General features: G+C 39.1%; 1 protein-coding gene across 1 annotated transcript in view; it reads right to left on the bottom strand.

The window, feature by feature from the left end:
- RAB27A (RAB27A, member RAS oncogene family) overlaps positions 1–23,883 on the bottom strand; it is a 31,265-nt gene extending 7,382 nt beyond the window's left edge. Inside the window, exons 1-3 of the mRNA XM_010295953.1 lie at positions 23,873–23,883; positions 15,533–15,537; positions 12,518–12,637 (exon numbers count right to left, since the gene is read on the bottom strand). The gene's annotated coding sequence lies outside the window, so the exon portion shown is untranslated. The remainder of the gene's footprint in view (positions 1–12,517; positions 12,638–15,532; positions 15,538–23,872) is intronic.
- Between the last annotated feature and the right edge of the window lie 37 nt (positions 23,884–23,920).

A 23,920-nucleotide genomic window follows, 5' to 3' on the forward strand; every position in this document is an offset into this window, starting at 1 on the left:
ACTCTCAATTATGCCAATTATCAGTATCAAATTCAGCTGTGACTGCAAAAATGCATAGTTAGTTTTATCACATTCCTCTTATTACAATGAGAAGGCAACACAATTGTAACTTCTTCAGAAAAGACTGAAAAATCACGGTCAAAGTATTCATGATATCTGGAACATGAACTGCAGAACTGTTTTTAATCTGCATGGAAGCTGGCAAAAGCTAGTTAAATGTCCAGCAATGCAATTCTGACCTCACATTCAATGTAACATTATTAACATACGCAAAAATTTTTTTTTTTCCAGACTGCCAATTCCAGACTGGCAATCATTTTCTATTAATAGCTAATTTTCAGTATTGAAAAAGTTCTTTCATACCAGGAGGAAAAATAATCAATCAACATGTTGTTTATGTTTTTGTTGGGGTTTTTTTTTGTTTTGCTTAGAGGACCCATTTTCAAAGTTTTTATCATGATGTTAATCATTTAAACTAAATCTTGATCCTGAACTGCCATTAAGCAACACCCATATTTTCCTGCAGCCCATACACATTTAAGAAATTTCTCTGTCCTTTTTGTGTCTTTGATCAGACTATATCTAATATGGTTTATTTTTTCAAAGTGCAGTAACAGATAGAACATATAACAAAAATCACTGGCAAATTTCATGTACACTAGAAAGAATGATGTAAGTGCACTAGTACTTTCCTGTTGAGTAGCTACTGAGCCTCTCTTCCCCCAAAACAAACAGTAGAGAGCTGCCTTATGTTGTTTTCAAAGAAAGGAACATGAAAAGGTAAGCCTAAAATAACCATTATAAAGCAACATAAAACCAGCATTAAATTGCCTCTTATGAAGGAAAGAGATACCAAAACACAAAAAATAAGCCAGATGATGAAATAAAATGTCAAAAACAAGTAAAATCTGTTGTTTCAACTGTAAGTAAGTGGTTTTGGAACTATTTGTAGCTTGAACTAGAGAAAATTATTAATTTCAAGTCAAACACTGCAGTAGTTTGCATCAATGGCAAAACACCAATTCATTTATTGAATATCACCTCACAGCTTGAGTATCTCAACTATGTGGGCGTCAACCACCATTAAGCTAAAACCATAACTATCTTCAAAGCTGCAACTTCATGTTAGCACAGTTCTTGGTTACCAGCCAGAACTGTAGTTGACTCAGCCCTGACTGGACTTACCGCGATCAAACGCAGACAATGGTCAGATTTACACCCAGATACTCTCCAGCTGAAGAGCCAGTGGAAAGGATCTGACACTTTTTTACCATTTACAGTTCAGAAGTCTCCCTCTCCCCAGCCAAGGCATATTTTACACTATGCCCTCAATGACAGTAAAACCTTGCAGGAAAGGGATTTTAGGTGACAGAGTTCACACTCACTACCACGCCACTGACAGCTAATTCACTTTCCACTGTTGTGTTTTAATACAAAGTTTTGCAATAGAATAACAGATTGAAACAAAAAACTCTGCAGTAATAGTTAAGAGTGAGCTTTTTTGACATAAATACAGCACAACTGCAGGCCTGCATCTACCACACAGGTCTGAAGGAGTGGTATATTCAAGTAAGGAAGCTGAACAGGCAGACATACACTGATATAAGAACATTTCTAGAAGAAATTAAAAGTCCTTTAAAATCCATGAGACGCACTCACACATACCAGCAAAAAGGGGGTTTTGTGGTGGTTTTTTTTGTTTGTTTCTGTTTTTTAAATCCTTCCCTCTCTTGGGGAGGGGGGAAAAAAACCAAGTAGATTGCCTACCTTGTAGCTCTACAAAGGGTCTTCTCATTAAATTGCACTAGAAGAAAGGGAAAAATATTTTAAAAAGCAAACATGGAGGTTTTTACTAAAGACTGGATTTGATTTCGACTTCCATCTCTTATATGGTGTTTCTTCTGCCCTCAGATGTTTCCGAATGGTAAAGGCTCCCCCTCTACTCCAGTACATGTTCTTTCAGCTTCAATATCCCAACATTAATTATTGCTTAAAAAAGCTTAAATGCAAATCTTAGGGGCACTATATTATACACAGACAAGCTAGCTTCATGTCTTTTATTGTGCTATCCCACTTGTACAGAAGTATTTGCCTTGGCTTGTTGGTATTTTGTTAGCTAACTATAGGTATATAGAACATACTTTTAATAAAAGATACAAATTACAGTGCCACCTAATCACTGATAATTTGTGTTGTAAGAAAGCTAATTAATCTTGCACCCTGTGCAAGACATTATGGAGGAAGAAAGGGTGCTACAGCTCTTACTTGGAGTTGTAAAAAACTGTTAGGTTCAGCTGCACACTTCCACTGTACAGAGCTGGGTGAAAGCTCTGGTTAAAACAGAAGGGTCAAGGTTAGACCTTGCAAAAGTAAAATCTAAAGGTACTCCTAGTGTCATATCTAATTTGTAGAGTATCTGTTTGGACAAACATGCCACATCATTTGGACCACTTGCACCGCAGTTCTCCATATGGCTAGTAAGAAATACAAGTTGCAAGTGACTGACAGAGGACAAGGAGCCCTTCACAGGAAGGGCATAAAAATGCCTTCTAAAGGATTTGCTTGAGAAGGAAATTTTCTCCTTAGGCTTTTGAAATGGACACACCTTTCACTGCACCCCGTAATGTCAACCTATTATTCAAATATCTCCAGGGAGTGGTTCTTGTGAAACCCTGCAAAGTTAACCTATCCTTGGAGACACGCAAAGACCTATTTTCATAGCAGTTTCAAACCTTGTCCTCCTCCCTGTACAAATATTTAAAAAGTGATCTCCACCCTCTACTTCTGAGACCTGCAGTCCTAGTGCCCAGACACATCCAGCTCCACAAAACAGAAATAATATATTCACAGCAAAGCATATTCATAGCAAAAACTGCTGTGGAGTTTTTAAAAGTCATGGCCGTGTTACTAAAGAACCCGTTTTTCTTTCCGATTTTGCTTTTTTTAAAATTAGGCTTTATAGCTTCATACCTTCCAGTCTTTCCTTCCACATTTATATACCTCGTATATCAGGAGAGTGGGAGGTAGAAAAGGAAGAATCAGAGAAAATTGATGATACAATTAGAATTCATCAGGTCACCAAAAGAAAGAAAGAAAAAAATCATTTTAGAATAATTATTCCCAAATCTTGCTTCTAAGATTAAGAACTCTTTAGCTGAAAAAGTTCACTGATCAACAATTTTAGGCTCTGTATCAAGCCCTCCAGGGTTTTGCTTTTGTAACTGCTCCTTGAATCACATTCAGCTCTGGCTTTGCACTTCATCTAACATGCAGATGGACAAGTGCTTGGAAAACTCCACTGGCCTTTTCCATTGCTGACAGGACCCCCACAGCCATCACTTAAGCTGTGCCTTGTACGACTGCCGCTCTGGAGCCTCCACATATACACACGTCCAGATCATGGCTTGCCAAGAAGGGATGCTCTGCAAAGCAAGTGCTGCTCTTGTTCAATGCATTTACTAGTCCAAGCTACTTGCACATGAACAGGCATCGACATTAACAGGCTTGTATTTTTGCCTCCAGGACACATATATCACAACCCTATTGTGTGATAAAACATCCAAGACTACGGCAGTGTTGTTCTTGAATAAATTAAGGAAATAGGCTTGGCATGCAGGATTTCCCCTGTGCGGTTATGGGGACAGAAAATATGCTTTCTGAACAAACTGGCCTTGCACAAAACATGCAACTCCTTTGCTGCTACAGAGCTGATGGAGGGGAAAAGGGAAGAAGGCACAAGGAGATGAATACATGAAAACACAAGCCAAAAAAAAAAAAAAGAAAAAAGCAGCACTGAGCTCCAAATAAAAATGTGTACATACACACAGAGTGCAAAATTCAGGAAATCTGAACGTGCTCTTAATCAGACAGTCCTCAAGCACATCGATTTAAAGTAAAGTGAAGTATACCACTTACCCCAAACTCTGCTAAAGGAATAGTTAGGGCACACTGGAGACAGTACTTCAGTAGGAGTATTTTTCTAGCACTAACTCTCTAGCACACAGCCAAGAGGCTTACGTGTCACCTGTTTGCATTCACATTGATGGGTGCCCAGAGATAAAGAGGTGTGCCTCAAGTCTCCATGTCTAAGGAGGGTGCTGCCTGACAGCATGACTGGGAAACAATTACACAGTTCACATGTCCCATTTATTCCTAGAGGCAAACAGCATTTCAGAAGACATTTGTGCATGACCTACCTAGGAGCAGATGTAAAGCATCTGCTAAATCACCCACACACCTTAATACAATTACATTGTTCTTAACAAGTGTTTTCATACAAAAATGTATTAACGATGAAGTATACGGATCACAGTTTGTTCAGTTCTATTCATAGCTTTACATCCTTCTCTCTCAGGTGCAAGGAGGATACACCAGTGTCTAACACAAACTACTGTTTCCTTTCTTTCTCTCTTGTACAGACTTGAGGACACCACACTGTCCCATGGGTGCCATGGTGAAAGCCGTATTTACCATTGATTTCTGAAGAGAGAAAAATATTCTTCAGCAAAGACTGGAACATAAGGTATTACGTCTGATGTGACTTCAGACCACACCTGCAACACCACCCCATTTCGCAGAGAAGCAATACATATTTAATGGTGGAAGCTTTTGGGGTATGGGTGGTCTCCTCTCCACAGTACACCGCCTAGCCAGCCCTCCCAAGAGCACAAAAGCCACTATTCTCTATGGAACTACTCAAATAAAACCACTTGTTGGATTCAACCCACTCTTCCCCCTCATACCAAGTGAAATAACTCTCTGTACAACTCAGACATCACCCCAGCATCCCAGATGTTCGGTGTAGCCAGCCATAAAGCCAGTCACTAACATGGTAGGATATACCACACAACTATAAAGTGACATACTAATACAAATTTGCCAAGACACAGATATTAGACCAATAATTAATTTATATTTTAAGCTACCACAGGATTTCATCACATTATCCTTTTGGGGATGGGCAGCAGACACTCAAGGGTTACAGTTAACTTTTAACAGTGTCCACCTCCTGCAAGTGTCACTCAGCCTTCAGGTAGATCTTACAAAGACAGACGAGTTGCATCTTGGCCTTGCCTTCTTCGCTCAGGAGAACGAGACTCCACTGAAGTAGTGGGACATTCACTAGTCGGTGTCCTAGAGGGGGAGCCAAACTGCAGTGAAGTCTGCATAATTCCCCCTACAATGGAGATCCATCCCTCAATGGACAGAGGGAGTGCAGTGAAGGGTTACATCCCTTGGCATCTATCACAGCAAGAGCAGTGTGCAACAGGCAAAAAAGTTGTGAGTCTGCTTAAAAAGGTTCCACTGTATTCATATATGACCAAACCATATTTGTAAATATACTGTGAAAGTGTCGATGCTATTTAGAATTCAAAAATGCTTTGCAAATTAAGGTTTCCCCAAATAATGGCTTTATTCTTAAAAAGCAGCTGAGGCTGCATGCTTATGATTAAAGAGTTGACATGGGCATTGTGGGAAGAGCAGTCCAAATCCCACACAGACAGAAAAGGAAAATACTTCAGGTCTCTCGATGGACAATGTGTGAATACAAGTACATTGTAGTAATGCATTTGTACAGGTTTGATCATTCTGCAAGTGCAGGTAAATTCATACTAAAAAAGCTGCTCACCCAGGCACTTTACAGAATTAAACAACTTCAACAGCTGTTTTATACATCACCTGATCTGTTACAGCAGCAGCACTGAGAAAGTGATCTGGACCTCAAAGGAATATGTTCACTAACCCTGTCGTACCATCACTCCCATCACACTACAGCAAAGCAATAACCACATTCTTGCCTAGCGTGGGTGAAGCATAGTGAATGGCCTCATCCTGCTCTAAGGCTTCAGTAGCTCCTTAATGCTTGCAAAACTGGTCACCATCAGACACTTGCCAGCTCTGTTGAAACAAGGGAGAGAGTTAAATAACGTTCCTACTTAGTCAACGCTTTATTTGAAGTGGCTAAAAAGCTGACAAATATGTACAAATTAATATAAACAAGTTATGACAACAATTTTTTATACACACAAGTAACTGCTCTGCTGGGAGAAGACAGTTAATAAAAACGCACTTTACTGAAATATTCTGAGCTGCATTATTTTTTTCTCAGGAAAACATATGACCTGGCTTGCTTTAATTTTGGCCGAAATGACACTTTCTGCAACTTCTGGGACTTTTCTGTCATGTAAGTAACACACAAGAAAACACTTCTTCCTTTCACAAACAAGAGGAAGAGACTCAGGTGCTCTGAGCATTTATCTTTTGGTTACTCTCAATTGCTTTACTTGACATTTTACCATTATGACCTTTTTAGTTTCAACTGTAGAGGAATTCTAAGGAATTGTAGGATCAACATGAAGGATTGTCTCTTTCTTGGAAGGATCTAAGTAATTTTAAGGGTGCTCAGGATACATATAAGGAGTCTGCAAAAATACATGCAAAAAAAATTGGCTTCAAGGCTTTAGCCTCCAAATGCTGATGCCACTCCTACCTCAGTTGAAGGTGCTCTAGGACACTGTCAGTTATCAACATTGCTAGAACTGAAGGATTTTGCAGAGCAAGAAGAATTGACGGGCACACAAAGCACTCTAGGAATGAGTTGTTACAGGAGATGGCAGGCATAAAATCATGATCCTACCCAGAAAGAGGGCACAAGAGCGGTCAGTGAAGCAACAGGTCTGCAGATGTGGTGAGAACCTTGCACAACAGGCTGGGCAAGGAAACAGCAGATCCTGCATTTCATTTCCAGAAAACCAGGGGAAACTGGAAATGGAGAAGCCAGGAAAGGAAACAACAGTTAGTTTTGCAACTACATCTGCATTTCAGCATAACCAACTCAACAAAAAGGAGGCTGAATTTCAGAGAATGGCTCTGTTACATAGAGGTATGAAAGGCAGCACGGAACTGGAAAAAAATGGAAAATAAAACAGGAATGTTGCAGGTGATACTCCAACATCACCCATACAAAGGATCTCTGTGCAGTTTCAACTTTTCTGCAAAAAGCACAGCACCATCTCTATTCCTTCATCAGTTTCTAATATTTTCATGCTTCATTGTAAGAAAATACTGTAGATAAATAAAGACCTGCAACAGTATCTCATGAAAACAGTTGAACTCTCTCATAGGACCTGTCCCTCTCCTGGGAACACGCTTTTGCCTGCCAAGTTACCTCTTGGAACTCTCATCAGAACTTGCTTTCAAGTTCTAGCAATGAAGCCAACATCTGTACCATCTGTAAACTCCAGAGTAGACTGGGAAGAATAAAGCAAATAATTTTTATTTTTTAAAAACATCTCCATACTACTTACCCCTTCCTCAACCATTCAACTGTTCCTCTAATAAATACACTAAGCCACAATGCCTTACAAGTTAACATGCCATGCATTTTCACTAACTTATAAACAGGAAATTCAGAGCGATGCCCAGCATCCTTCCTTGGTGTGACAATTCTGACTGCTTTGGGACCCAGAGCCTAACCTTAACATTTGTAACACAACACTACACTGTACCTGCTCTTGACAGTACCAACGAACTATGAATGACAGTCTTACACAGATTTACAGAGTTTCCAACTCTTTCAGTCAACACAGGGGCCACCACGATTTCACCCAGTCTGGAAGGTATTCACAGAAGGAGGGAAATATCCCGAAATCTGCCCACCCGCTCATTCAGCAACACTTCCAGCTCCGAAAGAGTAAGGAAGAGTACACTTCTATTTCTGCCCTCAGAAATAGCCACTGAAAGATAAAGGAGAACATAGTAAGAATCACACAGGATCACAAGAATTGAACATTTCTTTAAGGAATGGTTTGTTTTTCCTGGAGATAACAAAAATCACCAGCAAACATCTACAATAAGCAGACACATGAACAAACAGAATAAAAGGAATAAGAAAAGGTAAAAAAAAATCTAAAAAGGAAGCAACTTCATATGTGCAGTTAGAATATGAATGAAGCAACATCTCAAGTCAAAACATGTGCATCTACTCATGCTAAAGAAAGTATTCTATTTTATGCTCTGCCTATGTGGGTGATTCAGTAGGCTGCAATACACATTAGTCAGGCCAGGTTCTTTGTTTAGCCTGTTAAGGCACACACTGTAAACAGAGATAAATATTTGCAGCTTCTTTAAAAAAAAAAAATTTATTATTCTCCCCCAGGACAGGAAAGTTCTCAGCTGCTTTCCACCTTGTTTTGTAGTACAGATAGCTGGAATACAGATAATGATTCTCCAAAAGGTCACGCCACCAATCTTACGAAGGATACATGATACATGCTGCATTAGAGGGAAATAATCTGGCAAAAACAAATTATCACGATTAGGTCAGTTAGAAATCTACAGAGAAGGTCAGGTCACAACCAACCTGAAGATACCTCCTGGTCACTGTTAGATAAAAGTGCAACCCACACAAATATGTTACAAATGGGACTATAAAACTGCATCATTCATGAATACCAGGCATGACATTAGGAATAATAAGTTATTTGTGGAAATATTTAATTAGAAGTGTTTCTTAAAAGGATTTAGCAAAAAGGGCAAAATAACTTTATAGTTATCTGTGGGAAAGCAAGGGAGACTGTCAGTTGAGAAAAATCCTGTCCAGTAACTAGAAAAGGTTACTCCTTGTACTCCTTAATCTCAAATCCAATGTGATTGGACTTGAAACACAAGGGACAGTCAGAGATGCTAAGCAGGGAAGTGGTGCACATGGATGGAGATATCTGGAAGGTTATATCTAGATTGATAAAACTGAGGCTCACAGCTAGCATTCACCCCTCCCAAACTTTTAAAAATCATAAAAACTTGACAGAAGTATCCTTGCAGGTGCTGAGCTCACCTGGCCTACTCCAGATGATGCTGGCAACCACTGCAATGTGGAGACAGTCAGAGCACTGCAGGCTGGCAGCATGACACTTCAAAGAAATTGAGAGATGGGTGAGTTGTGAATAACTTGCTCTTAAAAGGTCTCAAAAAGGAACTGAGCCTTTGATTTCCAAATCTGTAACAGCTACAGTTTGAAAGAGATATTTTCAGCCAGTACTGGGCAGGATTTTTTAGTAAACGTGTCTGGAAATAGTAACCATATGTGATGCTTTCATGTTTTATAAATGCTACGAAAAGGTTAGAAATAACTTGCTGAGATACACTGGGCATAATTCAACTTGTCCACTAGATAATAAAACACCACTTCTGCCCAAAATAGAGCCAGGCAGTATTCAATAAGCCACAACCTGTTCTCTTCAGGAAGTTACTGATGTGCGACAGCAAAGCAGAAATCCTGATCTGCGACAGCAAGACACAGTCATTTTGGGGCACGCTTGTGGTTCAAAAGTATCACTCAAACTCTTCTAACAAAGCAAAGCTAAAACTACAGTGTCGGGTTTTTTTCTGCCAGAATTGAAAAATAAGTTCATACTTCTAACAAGTCACCAAATCTTCCACTTGAACAGCTCCAAAACTGCAGCATGTATTAACGCTGTCCAAGCTTACTATTGAGGCTCTATGGTCTGCCCAAATATTCAGACAGTGCTCTGGCAAAATATTTGCTTCAATTCGTATCCTAGCACAGCTTCTTTTCTACAGCCTCAGGGAAGGGATAATTCAAAAGAAACACCGATTAAGCTGGCTGAACTGCACAACACAAAGCTTCCATTCAAAAAGCCTGCTGTTTTTCAACCCCAGTTGCCAAAACCATTTATCTTACTGCTCTGATCAGAATCCCATATTACAGCATGAATTTATAGTTAAATCTTGATATACAGCAAAGACTGTTCAGATAAACAGCACACCAAACTAGAATTTCTTACACTGATTCTTGTCATGGAAGTATGCAAGAACCCTGCAAGGAATGCAAAAAGAATCACAAGTCTAATGCCACAGTTTGCTCATACTATTCATCTTAGTTACTCACAGATTGAGGGAGGGCCCCAAGATGGCTGTAGAGTAACAGCTCTGGCTGTTGCCAGCTTTTCATGTTGTAGATGCCTTTCTGCAGAATTCTTTCTTAACATTTCATGCAGACAAAGTGTCCTCAAGTTTCCCTTTAGATGACCTACACTAACAGGCAATTTCCTACTTCTACCCCAAAAGTCTTCAGTTAGAATTATTATCTGAAAAGATTCATTAAAGTAGTTTCATCTGCTGTTTCATCTTCTATTAAAAGACTGACTTTGGCTTGCAGTGTTTGGTTTGATTTTAAATGAATGCATATGGTTTCCTATAAAAGGAAATTAAAATCCAGTAATGAGATTCCAGTAAAAACAAATTCAGTACATGAAAAAAAGAAAACCTCAGCATTAATCAGTACAGCGGCAGTGTCTATAGTGGAGCTATGCTAACATACACCAACCCACTCACTCCCAGAGAATTCCCACCTCAGTAAGATCCCAGTTCTGCTCCTGTTTATACCAACAGATGCACCATAATGCATCAAAACTGAATTTTTGTAAAGACTTCATTCCCTATGACACAGTGTTTAACAAAATTGGCACACAGGAGCTGTATTACTTCCTTGTTATGAAGTCAAACATTTTAGACCAAAGAAAAGTTACTCTTAACTTTTTCTCCTTAAAAAGTTATTTCTACACAAGAGCTTATTTCCCTCACCCCACTAGCATATGTTGCAGGACTTTTTCCATTAATTTCTTTTAAGATTTTCTGAGTTCATTTTTAAAATTTTGATTAATTTCAGAATTTTTGTTGGTCGGCTCGTTTTCAATTTTTTTTTGAAGGCAAAAAAATGAAAATTTCTCTTTGATGCCATTCTTAGTGACATGTTTAAAGAATCCCAGCTGAATTAGACTCCTCCTTTGTCTTTAGCAGGCTTAATTACTAAGGGTGTTTTGTTTAAGATAGCGTTGTAAACGGAAGACATGCTGGAAAAAAGCAAACATACTGAAATCCACTGGGAGTACAGTGAGGGAAAGGAGGGCAGCACCACATGCTAGAATATTGTTTTGCTCTATACAACAGAACCCCAACATTATCAAAATTTAATCCTCAAATAACTTAGGCTATTAGAAAAATGTGCTAGAAATTGTTTCTGTAACACACATTCAAAATGAACATATAATGCAGTAACTGAAAAGCATTATATAACAGTAAATTACAAGGAAGCAACTATGACAACCAACCCATCCAGCACACCACAGAAAAAAACCACTACTAAGTCAAGCACCAATGTTTACAAAAATCCTTCCTCACAGTTATTTCATATAAGCTTTTTCATACACTGAGGTCGTCTATAAGGAAACTGCAAGAAAACATATTTAACTACATTTATGAATTTGTTCCTTCTTTCTCATAAACGCAAGTCAAGGAGTGATGATCAGGACTTGAAAAAGAAAAATCATATTAAGACACTCTACGCTAGACATCAGTTAAAACCCTGGGAAAGCCCTGTGACCTTCCCACAGAAGTGGAGAGGAATACTGTTTTCCATTCTCTGAACAACTCCTCCTTGGTTATTTATAATCTACAAAAACTGGAGTTTTGGCCCATGATTAGAAAAACACTGGCAAACACACAGGCTAAAAAGGATGCCTGATTACAAATTCATGCTTGGGGTGGCAAGGAATGACCTAGTCAGATGTGCATGTAAATTTTGAGTTTCTTCTAGAGGAGATGTGAAACACAGCAATAACATCCCACCCCCATATTGCCTTTACGGTAATTAATTTTAAGATTGAAACCATGACTATATGATTGAACAAGGAATCTGAACTAGATGAGCTCTTGTGGTTCCTCGCAGTCCAATTTAACTTCCTAACTAAAAATAACAGACTGTGCAACACATCGTTTTTATTCCTGTTCTCATCCATACATTTAGTGTACCTAAGAACAAACATATTTGCGCACAACCCAGTTAAAAAAACCCCACTATTCTAAAGGACTGTTTTATTAAGTATAATTTATCTTTATATGTTAATGAGAACATAGGAATAAATAGAGGGGGAGAAATTCAAGCAGTACAACATTTTAAAATGTTGAGTTACTTTGCTCTGTATTATGAAATCTTATTTGCACAGTACACTTTACTATCACAGGTCTAATTCCACATTCTAACTGCAGAAGAAGTTTGACTTAACACGGAAGGAAATGTAGGCTGATGACCTGGGATCAGAAAGGGCACCTTATAGTTACTGAATCCACACACTGGTCACTGCAGTCATTTAGTTTAATCTTACTAGTAAACTTACCCAGGTTTGTCTTTAAATCTGACTGATTTCTTTGTGAAAAGCAATGACCAAAGACGTACCAAAGAGCTGCAGTTTTGTCATTTAAACCCAAAGCCCATGTTTTACATAAGCCAGTATACTTCCCAGTTTTGAGAACATGAGGATGCAGCAATGCTGAATTGTGTCTCAGAATCAAAATATTTCAGGCAGTTGGTCAAAAGTACAGCGACATTGTTTCAAAGCTCTCAACAGAGAAACAGTTGGCACACAACTGTCAGCTCAAGAAAACAATGTAATAAATCTTATGAAAATAAATAAAAAAAGAGAAAGTGTTTACATACCTATGCTTATCAGCTGCAAATTGATCTGTAGTTTTCCAAGGGTACTTACTTCAGCGACGAGTTTCCTGACACAGTTCAGATCTCGAGTACCATAGTCATGCAAAGAGAGCCATTTCTCATCTACAGGTAGTATCAGCAGAGAAAGAAAATAAAAACAAAATAGCGTAGCTCAGAAAAGCAGCTCTAAAATTCACACTAACACGCAAAGCTGGCAGCCCCACACAACCACCCTACCCACCTAATTACATTCAGCTGCCTGTCATGTGGTCCTGCTGACCGATCAAGTGATCTCTTTTCCTGCTTTTAAAACTAAGCAACATAGTTAACTAGGTCTTCCTAAACCAGGTAACAAACATTGAGCCTTTGCTTAAACTACTGACCCTCCTCCTTCTTGTCATAGGGAGAGGAAGCTGCAGTATGCTTCATTACAAGAAAATAAAATAAAATACAGCAAACACAGTAGTCTACTATAATGAAACACAGTGAGCACAAAAAACTCCCAAAACCTAACAGAGAATTTCAGTTTTGAGCCTGGTTTTATTTTGTGCTTTTACAGACAGCAGAAGAAGTTACCGGTAACAAAATTGGCCCAGACGCCAGAGTGAGACCACGTGAGAAGATGCTGAAAAGATCTGGGAGGGCAGTGGCAGCAGTACTACAGGGCTTTGGGGCACGGCATCCAGCCCCTTCTGCTCAACCACTTCTGATGGAAACAAGCTCCAACAAAAGACCGGAGTTAAAATGTTGGCAGAAACTTTCTGAACAGCTGAATCTGCAAGCCCTGCCCTGGTGCCCAATGCTAAGAGACACACACAGACATTTTAAACATTTAAATAATAAGGAAATAAAGTTACTGATTTAACATATAAACCGACTGTTCCTCAACGAGTCCATTCATCAGGGCCTGTTAACACAGGCACCCAACAGGCAAGATTCACTCGTCTGGATGCATTACAGCACCGGTGTCTGCTCCAAGGCTGGACAGAAGTCCCTGCTCTGGGTCCAAGGGATGCGAGAGGAACGAGAGCCGCCTGCAGTCACCACGAGGCCTCGTCCCCCCTCACAAACACCCTCAACGTTACAGATGCTAAGAGTAGAGGGCTGAAAGGCATGGACAAAGCGAGTTTTGCACTCACCGTGTAAGATTTAGCAGATGTGGGCTTTTACAGAAGACAGGTCGCCTTGCACAACCCTTCCTTGTCTCAGTTTCTTTCCTCACAGTGTTTCAAGAGCAGAGAAATAAGACAGGAAATGAAGAAGGTTTCTAAGACTACTCTCCAGTTTTATCATTTAAGAAGTCCTACAACATTTAACGTATCCTTAATGCATTTGTCTACCAGTAATGAAGACAACTCCACAAGCTCCTTAATTCACTTGCTTCTGTGCTCAACTCTCTCACCTCCTTTCCTAGGGATCAAGGCTATTTTTATTATCCTCTCCTCAGTGAACATCTAAGTTCTGTTATACAGCACTGGCAAACAACTAGCTGTGGTGGAACACTTCTTCATGCCCTGCCTTAGCATTTTTCCACATTTAACTAAAATCCATTTGACGTTTTGTTACAGGTTATAATTTTTAAAAGTCTACCCATTCTTGCCTCATTCCAATCTTCTATAAATTTTACCAGTTTCGGAAGAATATAGAAGTCCCTTTTTTCTCTCACATGCAATAAAAACGTTTGTGTTAAATTTTCAGCAACATGAACATTTCTAATCTTTAACTGCTTCCCTGATCAATACCAGCACATTTGTTTATTGTGAAGAAATATTCAGACCACAAGCACATGAGAATTTCTGGTAACTGCTCCAGAGCTCAGAAGGAGGAACAGGGTTAAGTGTTGACAGACAAAGCAACAACTCTTTGCCATGTTGCAAACATCCCTGGGGGTGGCTACACACGCTGAACACAAACTGCCTGTCTGGAGGTCTCAACCAGCAAGGTAAATGCAGTTCAAACTCTTCCACACAGTAAGATTTTTTGCCATCTTTCAGGGGAGAGCAATTCATAAATAATTCCCACACTTCAGCCTTTGATTTCAGGACGAAACAAAGCTGCTTAACTTTTGCCTTACCAACTTGGTGTGAGGAATAGCAAGTAATTTTCTCTTCCCCCTTGCAGTAAAGTGTTTTGTCCAAAACAGTTAAGACTTTGCTAGGAAGCTATAGCTGAAATGAAGCTCATTTTCTGAGGGTGAAGTTATGGTTATTTCAAACTGCAGAGTTAGTACCAAACCAGAGGACCTCAGTTTACAAACTGGGAGGACATCAAAGTTTGGTTATTTAAAGTCTCTGTTTTTAAACACACACACTTGCAGCCTCTCAGCAAACACTGCACAAGCAGCTGAGCCAACCCCACTGCGGTGGCAGGAAGCGCATGCAAACGGTACGGCAGCAGCTGGAACAGGAACCACTGCAGCCAGCCCAAGGTAAGCCTTCCTCTCGCTGCTACCCAAATCTTAACAGGGTTGTAAGAGCTCGGACATTCTCTAAGTTTATGTAAGGGATCAAAATTACAACAGTAAAGTCCCAAAACTGTAAAATGTAGTTTTGAAGCTACAGCTCTACAAAGGAATGGCACCTATTTAGTTACTAAATCTTCCCACTGTTTTTATGAACAAAATGACCTGAATGCATGGAATTTATGGCCGCCTTGTAAAAATTATCTATGCTATACAGGCCTAGGAATTTAGGAGGAAAACTGAGGAGTCAAACACAATGGACAGTGCGGAGCATTCTTCATCACAAGCATCAGAATATTTGCCTTCATACATTCCATGCTCTTGACAAAAGTTGCAAGTGTCCAAACTGTCCCGCAGCAGGTGTTTCCCCTGGAAGAAAAGGCTGGATTGTTACCTGTCTGACCATGGTTCTTGCAGGAATTAAGACATCTGCCCCTGGAGACAGAAACAGGGGAAGAGGATCTAGCAACAGTCCATTTCAGACTGTGCTACAGAACAACTTACCTCTCTGTTCAAAGTCAAAGGCTGTAAACTTGCCTAAGATCAGTGTCAAATGCCTCCGCTCTCCCCTGTCCCAATTACCCAATTCTGTTGGAGGTTTCCTCTTCAGCACTCTGACCAGTTCATGGCTTTTTCAAACACACACTAAAAGCTCACCACGCCCTTACCAACAGCCACAGTTTTGACACAGGTATTCAACAGATGACCTACAAGACTATGGAATGAAAACCAACCAGCAGGCTGCCAAGGGCTAGCAATGTTATTTGCTAGCGTCCACAAATCTTATCTGTGTCGCAAAACCTCCACTGGCAATCAAAGAGGAAACTTAAAAAATGCAAGAGGGGAAAAAGCAGCCACTAGGACACATGCATATGAATTGATTTGCATATATGGTGGCAAACTTCAAGAACAGCCGGAGCGCAAGCTATACAGCAATTATTTCACAGTCAGAGAAATACCCTACAAAATACAAAAAGAAAAGTAAGAAGAGAAGAAAGTAAATAGGAAAAATATGAACATATTAATTGGTACAGGCAGACTCCTACAACTGTAAAATAGAATTATAGTTGTTTCCTTGGAAGGAAGTCACCTTCTCATGAAAAGACACTCCAGAAAAAATTCGAGGGGCTGATGGGATGTGCTGCAAAGGAAAACTGAGCAGCAGTCCTGTGAATGAGCTGCTACTTACTGCTGCAGCAATATGCCAATATTTCAAGACAGAATAAAAAGACCCGAAAGGAGGAGACAAAATCCTTTATATTGAATTTTTTTCTGCTTTCCTCTCACCAATATCCCTCCAAGAAAAAAAGAAAGAAAAGACAACCCACACTCAGAAGACCAGCTTTCAGGCCAGAAATCTAACTTTGCCAGCATGAAACCTTCAGTGATTAAAATGAAAGTAGGTCAGGCAGGCCTTCCTGCTACCCAGGAACATCTGCTAAATATGTAGTAATACTACAGATTAAAGTAAAACTTTAACGTTTTATTCTTTCAAGCCCATCTAGGCCATTTCTAGTAATGGTGACAGAGCTTTCTTTTAGCATCGCAAGAGATAAAGTACTGGTATGTTTAAGGTCAGTAGCATTTTACACAGAAAAGAGCTTCTTAAAAACAGTCCCCTCCAAGATAGGAGCTCTAGACGACCAGCTTCCAAGAGCTACCAGAGTCTCTTCAAGAATTTAAAAAAAGTTAACACTAAAATATTCAAAAAATTAAAAGCATCAATTTTGTTTTTACGGAATGTCATACTGCCTAAAGACAGGAAACCTTCTCAGCAACTGGGCACTCAACATCAGCACTTTGGAAAACTTTAGGCCAAAGTCTGTCATCTTTTTCACAGGAAAGACATCAAAAGATTGCTTCCCAAAATAAAATTCGCTTTTATTTGAAGAACCTGTTAGCATCTCAAAAAAGACTAGTAAAATTATCACGAGCAAGTAGATCTCATTGATTTGTAAATTCTGTTGAACTACAAGTTTACTGCCTCCACATCACTTTCTATTAACGTCAGTGTAGGCACAGGTTATCCTGAGGCAAAGCCAAGAGTGTAGGTGCTTGCTCCAGGTCTGAAAGAAAAGGGAAAGGAAAAAAAAAAAATTAATTCCCAAATCCATTTCTCTCTCTCTTATTAAAGTTCTGAAATATTAGAAAGAAAATAATAGAAAAAAATACGGCGTCCATGTACAAGGTGCTAAGACACCAAGAATTGGTGAATAAAAAGTTCTGTATTTAAAATGGCAATAAAATGTATTAGTGTAAGAACAAACATGGTTATTCATTTTTACTGAAATGAACAAATTTGATCTTTTTGCAGGTAGGAAACGATATTTTGGCAACATTCACGCTATTCCAACTACATTATCAGTTCTGAAAAGAGGAATATTTAAGCTAAAGATGGATGAACTACTCAACATGCTAACAGCTCTTCTGTGAGACTTACGCTGCTTCAACATTTTGTAACACTTATGAAGTGGGCACGTGACTGCATGAAGAGAGCAACTAGAACAGTAACGCATGCAGATAGAAGCATCCCTGCATTTTGATAAGAAGCTGTAAAAGGACGTTAATAATCTCTCGTTAATGTCTCTATCCAGTCTGAAGAGCTACAAATCTCATTTTAGATCAATGATCTTTATCTACATATTAAAAGGGTTGATGACTAAGTATTGTTAAATTAAAAAACTTAGTAGCTTTACAGGAAACTGTTGTACCAATGTAAAGGAACGCGTGCTCTACAGCTTCCTTAGAAAGGATTTTCAGTGTTTTACAATCCTATAATATTAATACAGTTTGGAAAGTTGCTTTGATATTTTTATTCATGCTTAAGCTTAATCGATATGCATTTGGTTTTTGTAGTACCTGATCCAATGTATCATTGCCAAATAAAAGACACTGCTTTTTAAAGTATAGTTAGTATAGTTAGTCTCAGCATAGTTCCAATTTGGACCCAGATGTGTTTTCTTCAGCACAAGACAACCCTGTTCACATCTTTTGTGAATCTACCTAATAGGACAAACGGCCCTTCATTCTCCTCATAAGCTGACAACAGTGTCTTTTACATTTTAAATTTGCGCTCAGGAGGAAAAATTGAAAAGGCGAGTTATTTGCACTATTTGACAGATATAGAAGTATGCCTCTGCTGAGCTATAGCAAAGTATTCCTTTTGTCCTATATTATTGTTCAATCTTCCATGCAATGAAGCATATGAAACCTAACTAAACACCTGTGATGCCTATTTTTCTCCTCTACCATTTCTTAAACCATGAACATTATTAACATTAGAGCTCCTTTGTTTTCACATTTATTCAGTGACTCCCTAACTAACCTGACTGGTTGATCTTATTTCCTTCAGGCTATGCAAGAGGAATTGGTGTGCTTGTAAAGGTGGTGATTCTGGAGTGCTTCACCAAAGTAGGTCTTTCAGTTCCATTGGCCCTGTTCTACTCCCTGTGCGACTCCCAACTACGAAAAATGCTACTGCTCCCATTCCTCATCACCCCTCAGGATGCTAGGCTGAAGAGAAATTCCCCAAGGCTCAACACACCACTCTGGAGACTGCAAATGCAGTAAGGACTTCTTGGAGCAAAGCTCAAAATTTGCAATGCAAAAAACACAGCTGAAATGAGGACATGCCTCTTAGCCTGGTTTCCTAAGGAAACAAAGCTTATTAGGGAGAGGGGCAGAGACGCTGAATTTCTGTCATTTCTGCCTTCTCCCCCAACGTGTGAATCTCTTGATCAGTTTTAACACTCCTTCACCGAGGGGAAGAAGCCACAAAGATACAAAGTTCCTACATACTTTGTGAAAAATTGGCAGCTGGCTAAAGGAATGAGTCAGGTGCATGCCTCCACCGAAAGCCGGCACTTAGTTTTTCGATGCTGTAAGGGGCACTCACTAGCTCTGCTCCAGACTAGCCACAGCACATACTGTGACAATCATTCAGTTTTACATTTACTTTCAATTTGGATTTAAAGACATTTTCTATTTAAAAGCAAATTAAGTTTATGCACATCTATTATTAAAAATAAAAAAGCTAATAGAATTAAACCTAGCTGAGTTTCACTGTATTAGCAGTTCAAATTTTGGAGGTTCTTGGTTTTTGTTTTTAAGCCTACTAGAAATCATGATTCTACTTTTGCAGCATGTTCCTTTCACAGGTCTTCCAAAGCCTACTCTGCAGCTTCTACTGACACACAGCAGGATCTCAGGCCCTGTCCTATGCATTGGGTGCTATAGCCAAACTAACAGTTCGAGAAAACTATCAAATAAAGATTTACAGTTACCTCTTCTACTTCATAGCTGAAGAACATCAAAAAATCTACCACTTTAACAACTCCAATTTAGGACTACAATTACCCAAACTAAAATTATGAGAGTTTTGCTATGAAATTCAGAAGAAATACAACCGAATTCAGACAGTCTCCAAACGTGGACGACAATATCTCTGTACAGAGATGCCTATCCCAACACCATTCTAATGCAAGAAAGAATATGGAAAAATTAAGTATAGCCAGACAGTTCATGCCCCAGCGGAAAAAACCTGTCAAGTTGAATCGCTGCTGGAGAGAAAGTCAGTGGAGCATGTGCTGTAACATGCACAGCATCTTGAAGTGCTGCATAAGAAACACTCTTTTGCAAATGGATCATACCAGCAGGGCCAGAACCTAACCCGATACCTGTATTTTGGGTCACATTAAGTCACGCATAAAGTTTCTTTGGAACCAAAGGGGGGAGTGGGGATTATGATTAACATTTGCAATTTAAAAACAAAACAAAGCAAAACAAAACCAAACCACCCTATCCTACTTTTTGCTATAATCCACATTCTGAATGTTAGCTAGGCTTCAAAGTAGACTTGTAAGGCACCACTCATTGGCAGTAACTGTAACAACAATTCATCTCTCCGGCAAACCTTGCCTAAAATAGTTTCACAGCACAAACAACTCCCACAGCTGCTAGCTTCAGGTGATACCCTGAAGTTTCCAAAACGCATCACACTCCACATTAGTCATGCAATTATCAGCAGGGATTTGCAGGAGGAATGTAATTTCCCTCAGCAACTACTAATATGAAACTTGCAGGACTAATAAGATACTTGCAAGACTGGCAGACACACCGAAGAAAATCAGAAAACTTGCATTTTTTTTATCATAAAAATTCATCAACTTTTCCTCCTACCAAACATATACATGCTTTATTAGTCCTTACCACTGATAACAGCCTTCGGTCTAGTCCAAATATTCCCATTCCCCAAGCCTGTTTTCCTCCTTTTCAGTTCATAGAGCAACCTTTTTCCTTACAGCTCTTTGACTGAGCAGCTAAGAGAGCCAAATGAAATATCCAACAGTTACGAAAATGAGATAAGCCCTCAGAGTGAAAGCTGGTTGACTTTGGAGAGCACATGCTGTTCACTTTCATGGTGGTATAGCAGCTACCATGACAACACTGCCATTTTGCAGTGAGAACCTTCATCACCTTCTCGTGACACAGACTGCTCCGTTGGCTAATATGCCTAACAGAATTACTATAAAAATCATGTATCGATTGTTTTCAATTTTGTTTTGCATTCTGCTGTTTCTAATTCAAACCTGAAAGAGGCTTGCATACCTGAAAGCTCACCTACCCTTTCCAACAACGTAAGTTGGTCTAATAAAAGGCGGCACACCTCTACCCATGGAGCTCATCTTACATGAAAGGAAAAAAAATTAATCTTGAATAATACTTAACTATTTTGCTAATTATTCCTTTATCCTTTTACCACCTTTTCAACTGACAGCTGTACACACAAGCAGTAAGATGGCCAGCTGCAACAATCAAAAACTCCAAAGTTGATCTGGAATCAGCTACCCGATTTGTGTAGTTGTCCTTATACCCATCCAGTGTTTTATTTGCATATAAAATATCGCAGCTAGATACACTCCTTACAGTCCTTTCATTCACATACTTCTTTTTAAGAGAAAGAATCACCACAGAATTGTAGAGTCATTTTCAGTATTTTGAAAGTGCCCACAAATTTAACTTTCAATTCAAAAACACTGTATCTACCAATTCCTTTTAAGTTTATTCCTTTTTTCTACTGCAAACCACAGATTTCTAGAAAGCTGTACTCCTATTAGGCTTATATCTTCATTGCTGCTTCCTGACCCTTTCTTACCTTACCACCAGCTTTCACATTGTCTTCCAGAAGTGCCTTTATCTACTATGGTTAGTTTTGCCCACTTCTCACCAGTAAAAGTATCAAGACCTAGAGAAAGGGAACATCTATGGGAAGTGTGTTTCCAAACTCAGAAAAATAGCAGTGAATTGGTTTACACTTCGATATTATCTTCAGAGCTGTAAAAGCAAGGACATACACTTTTTCTTTTTACCCCCCAAAATAGTTTGTCAGCTCCAAAGTGCTGGCCAGTATGTGAAAAGGATTCCAATGCCCAGTACTGTGCAAAACTGTCATACATATATCAGAGTATTTTTAAGCCCTTGAAGCCACAGCAACATCACAGGAAAAAACTATGCTGGTTATATATGCCATAACTTAATCTTCAAAGCTTATTAGATTGGAAAATAAATCACAGATGTTGAGACTACTTATTACAATTATCAAAAGTAAACTCTGTTGTTATTATGTATGGAAACAAAACAATATAAGGATGTTCCAGGAAAGAAATTAGGGGATAGGACTTCTCATTCACTATGGTTTTACTTCCACTGGAGATAAAAGGGTATTATCTCAGCTGACTTAATGCGGTTCAAGTTAGTCCTGCCTCCTGACAGGGATGCAGTTTTCAGACTAAGACAACAAAAAAAGAAATGAGGAAATAAATCTCATAACCAGGTGCTATTGTCACAGGAAGACTGGCTGGGAATATATTTGTATAAACCAAACAACAAAAAAAACATGTTTCTGCTATAAAAAGCTGCCTTTTAGGTAAGTATTTCTTAAACCATGCTGTACTTTACTTAAACAACTTTTCAGCCATGTTTGAAGCCAGTTCTGTAAACATGGTTGTATCTCCAGCATGAGTGGTGTCTGCAAGACAAGAGCAGCAAAAGCAAGTCCTTGAGCACTTGACAGGCCCGGCCCAGCAAATGCTTTGCTATAAATACGTAAGCCTTTGAAATTACTGAAGAACAAGTATCTGCAGGATCAGATCACATGGGCAGTGGAGTACAGTAACACAGCTTTAATACAGAAGAGAGTATTTGATGATTAACTATTTAAAACATAAATTTAATGCATTTTAAATGTTTTAATTATTTGCTGAGATATTAACAGAAGAAAAGGAGTGGTCATTCCTTATATTCCATCTCTAGTGCCAATTCTTCCTGTTTCTAAATGAAATTCTTACTAGCCCTCTGTTGACTATGACAGACCGCTCTTAGCAATGGCGTTGATCTGCAAGCTCAGGGTTATGCTGAAAATTGGCAGACTAATCAATGGTAATTGTGCCTGCACAGAGCAACCAAGAATCCAAAGAGGACACACAAGGATTACTGCTCATAACACTTGCTTCTGTAAATGCCAAAAGCTACTTAAAAATTCTTTTATCTCACCAGTCTTCTCTTTGAAAGAAAAGGAAATGCGTAGTCAAGAGATAAAATAATGTGTTCGCATGTCTAATGATAGTGATGAAAACAAAAGTTATGGTTTTAGATATCTGGCTACAGATGAGAAATTTTATTAACTGTAAAAAAAACCCCAGTGTAAGTTGTAGCACGTTCCACCACCCAGAACTCCTTTCTGCAACATATTAAGCGGACATAAAATTAGAACCCTGAACTAGAAACACAGGAACATGCTGTTCTTTTTTCCATCTTTTTAACCATGCTTTTGAGACATCTATTTAACATCACAAATACCATTCCTACAACTATGTATCATCATTTGAAATGCATATTGTAGTACATGTTTTTCCCTGGCTGGAAAATACTTGGAACAGTCACAAAAGTACTATAAGACTATGAAAGAAACAAGGTCTGAGAAAACAAGTCTATGTAAAAATAAATTTCCAAGAAAAGCCAAGCAGAATAGGTTTTAGAAACTGATTAATGCTAACGCATTTTATGCATGGAAATTAATAAAAGTTTTGTGGAGTTGCAATAAAAACTCTAAGTATAGAGAAAGATCACCTTGCCAATAACACCTAGCAGAACTCCTAACTCCAAACATGCATATGTGTTATCCTCATGAAAAACTCATAAGCACTAATCATTAGGGAAAGTGAGGAGTCACACAATCAGCAAGCTTAAAATATGCCTGGTATATTTCTAAGGAGAGATAAAAATGAAAGTTGAGTGTTTTCGACAGTTCTACACACGTCCTTTATACTTTGCTAGCACCATAAAAAATACCACTTATACATTAATACAATCTGGTTGCTTATAGAGCTAAAAAAAACAAGACTTCTTCTGATAGATTTAGCTTTCTTTAGAAAAGCCCATACATTGCAAATCAGGTTGAAAAGACCTCCTGAACCCTCTCAGCAAGCAGACTCTGTCAGACAAACATGCAGTTTTCAGAAAGAAGCAACAGATCTGTTGATACTGAAATACAAGATTTAAGTTCTGCCTAAAAGGATAGAACACGCTTATATCACTCCCTCAACAATTTACAATTTTTAAAGGCTTTTTTTTTAAGTCAGACATGAAATCCACTTCTTTTTTACAAAAGTAATACATGTCTTGAGCTGTGGGACACTTGGAGGTCCTACAGCTGCTACACGTGAAGACCTCAGAGGGATTATTTGTTGTAGTCGTGTTCACGACAGCAGTTGTAAAGTCAAGCACATGCACGGGCAGCCCCAAGGACGGGGCTTCATCCTTTTTCCCTTACCCTCACGAATTAGGCCCCCTTGCTAAGTCAGTTCAGCGGGGCGGCCGGTGGGCGGGAGGCCGAGGACGCAGCGCGGCGCTGGCCGGGTGTGCTCCCTGCACCCCGGCGGCGTTAG

Source organism: Phaethon lepturus, unplaced genomic scaffold (assembly GCF_000687285.1).
Source record: "Phaethon lepturus isolate BGI_N335 unplaced genomic scaffold, ASM68728v1 scaffold29601, whole genome shotgun sequence".
Lineage (NCBI taxonomy): Eukaryota > Metazoa > Chordata > Aves > Phaethontiformes > Phaethontidae > Phaethon > Phaethon lepturus.